The following is a 2,259-nucleotide window of genomic DNA, read 5'->3' on the forward strand; positions in this document are numbered from 1 at the left end:
CTTTGCTACATTTGAAAAGTGTATAATATAAACTTTAGTCTCCTTTTTTGCCACCGGGTTGGGGGCCACAGTTATTATTTACACTTTATTGTTGACATTGTTCGTTGAAAACTAGTTCATATTCTTATTGTATCCACATGTGTCATTTTAGTTATACTATTTTCTTTTCTTTGGCACTCAGCATCAAGGGTTGGAATTGGGGGTTAAATCACCAAAAATGATTCCCGGGTGGGGCCACCTCTGCTGCTCACTGCTCCCCTCGCCTCTTAGGGGGTGGAACAAGGGGTTGGGTCAATTTCACCACACCTAGTGTGTGTGACCATCAGTGGTACTTTAACTTTATACACCAATGTATTTATTGGCCTTCTATTTGTATGCTTGTTCTATAAATACAAAAATGGGACCCATTACCTCCCTGCTTGACACTCAAGGGTTGGAATTAGGGGTTAAATCACCAAAAATGATTCCCGGGTGCGGCCACAGCTGCTGCTCACTGCTCCCCTCACCTCCCAGGGGGTGATCAAAGGTGATGGGTCAAATGCAGAGAATAATTCCGCCACACCTAGTGTGTGTGTGTGACAATCATTGGTAACATTTTTGTGTGAAATTTAAAGTAAAGTTCTTTATTAGATACGTTACTGGCAAGAAATGGGGAAATGGCACCATCTAGTGGAATGTTTACATTTCAAAACAAAAGCCAAAATAGATTACTACCAAATATTTAAAATGAACTCTCACCAATAGTGACTATATTGGTGTCAAATATACATTATGATTTTTTATGACTGCCACGAGTATAACTTAATAAATACCGAGCATTTATTATTATTTCCAAAATTGTGTACACTACTGAATTGGGGTCTTATGGCCGCTTTATGTGGTAACTTATACTGCCATCTGGTGGTATCAGAAGAGTATAACATACAATGGAATTTGGGGGAGGAAAAAAAAGTGTAAAAATAAGAATTAGCATGTCACTAAACATGAAGTGCATGTTTGTTTGTGAGACCGAGCTTTCTGCTCTGCCGCTTCCAGTCTGTGGAACGCTCTCCCTGACCACCTGAGGGCACCACAGACTGGATGCTTTTAAAAAAAGGCTTTAAAAGCCTTCTTTTTAAAAAAGCCTTTCTTTTTTTTTTTTTAGATACATACATACTAGATTTAGGTATTTGGCTGTTCTAGTTTTTATTTATTTTTATTTTTTATATATATATATTTTTTTAATACACTAGCACTTTGAGGTTGTTTACCCAATATAGAGTGCTTTTCACAAAATAAATCTATTATTATCATTAGTAGTAGTATTATTGTTATTTATGGATTACAGTTTTTATTCTAATTAGGATCCAATAAGCCCTAACAGCAAAGATAAATAAAATAAATGCATGTACACAAAAAGCTTGGACCTTCAGAGGTAAATACGTCCCATGTGCTTTTCACAAAATAAATCTATTATTATTATTATTTTATTATTATCATTGTTACTTATGGATTACAGTTTTTATTCTAATAAGGGTCCAATAAACCCTAACAGCAAAGAGAAATAAAATAAATACATGTGCACTAACAGTTTGGACCTTGAGAGGTTAATACATCCCATAAATTGAAGGGCTTCGGGAAGATGCGATTATTATTTTAACCAGTAGAGGGGGTGCACCGTTCCTGGAGGTACTGTAATACCAGGTCGATGCGTGGAGTGGACGGAGCAAGCCCCTATTCCATCTCCCTATTCCAAAAATCAATTTAATATATGGTCCCCGGATAGGGGACGTATCAGATATTAAACTGATAAGAACAGATACTACACTTGATCTTAGCCAAAAGGCCGAGAAGCGATACTGTGAAGGAGTCAGAAGGGATGATATCATTCCCCACACAACAATCTAAAGTGACGGTGACACACACAGTAAATGCCGATGACGTCACGTATCAACACACCAAACAACAACCAGGCCCTCCATGAATGACCGCATTGTTTTCAATGACGTTAATACTTTTTATGAACGGAATTGTTGCCGACTAGTCTAGCGTCTTATGGTCACGTGGTTCAAGTCCGTCCAATAGTAAGCGGCGAAACACACATTTCAAACACTCGCCTCACATCGGTGTCAATTAACCAAATAAAACAATGCATAGTCTTCAGTGTAAAATATACAAACCACGGCCGTCGGTAGAACCTTGTTGCGAAACGCAAACTAGATGTTCGATCAACTTTTGATCGAGCCCGATTCGTCATAAAAAATACTTCCGGTTTTCTTC

At 37.8% G+C, this 2,259-nt stretch overlaps 1 non-coding gene across 1 annotated transcript; it reads right to left on the reverse strand.

The window, feature by feature from the left end:
• Positions 1-1,646: 1,646 nt before the first annotated feature.
• On the reverse strand, positions 1,647-1,837 carry LOC133576028 (U2 spliceosomal RNA). The gene has a single exon (XR_009811557.1). It is a non-coding gene; the product is annotated as a U2 spliceosomal RNA (small nuclear RNA).
• Positions 1,838-2,259: the final 422 nt, after the last annotated feature.

The sequence above is a fragment of the Nerophis lumbriciformis genome, linkage group LG33 (genome assembly GCF_033978685.3).
Source record: "Nerophis lumbriciformis linkage group LG33, RoL_Nlum_v2.1, whole genome shotgun sequence".
Classification (NCBI taxonomy): domain Eukaryota; kingdom Metazoa; phylum Chordata; class Actinopteri; order Syngnathiformes; family Syngnathidae; genus Nerophis; species Nerophis lumbriciformis.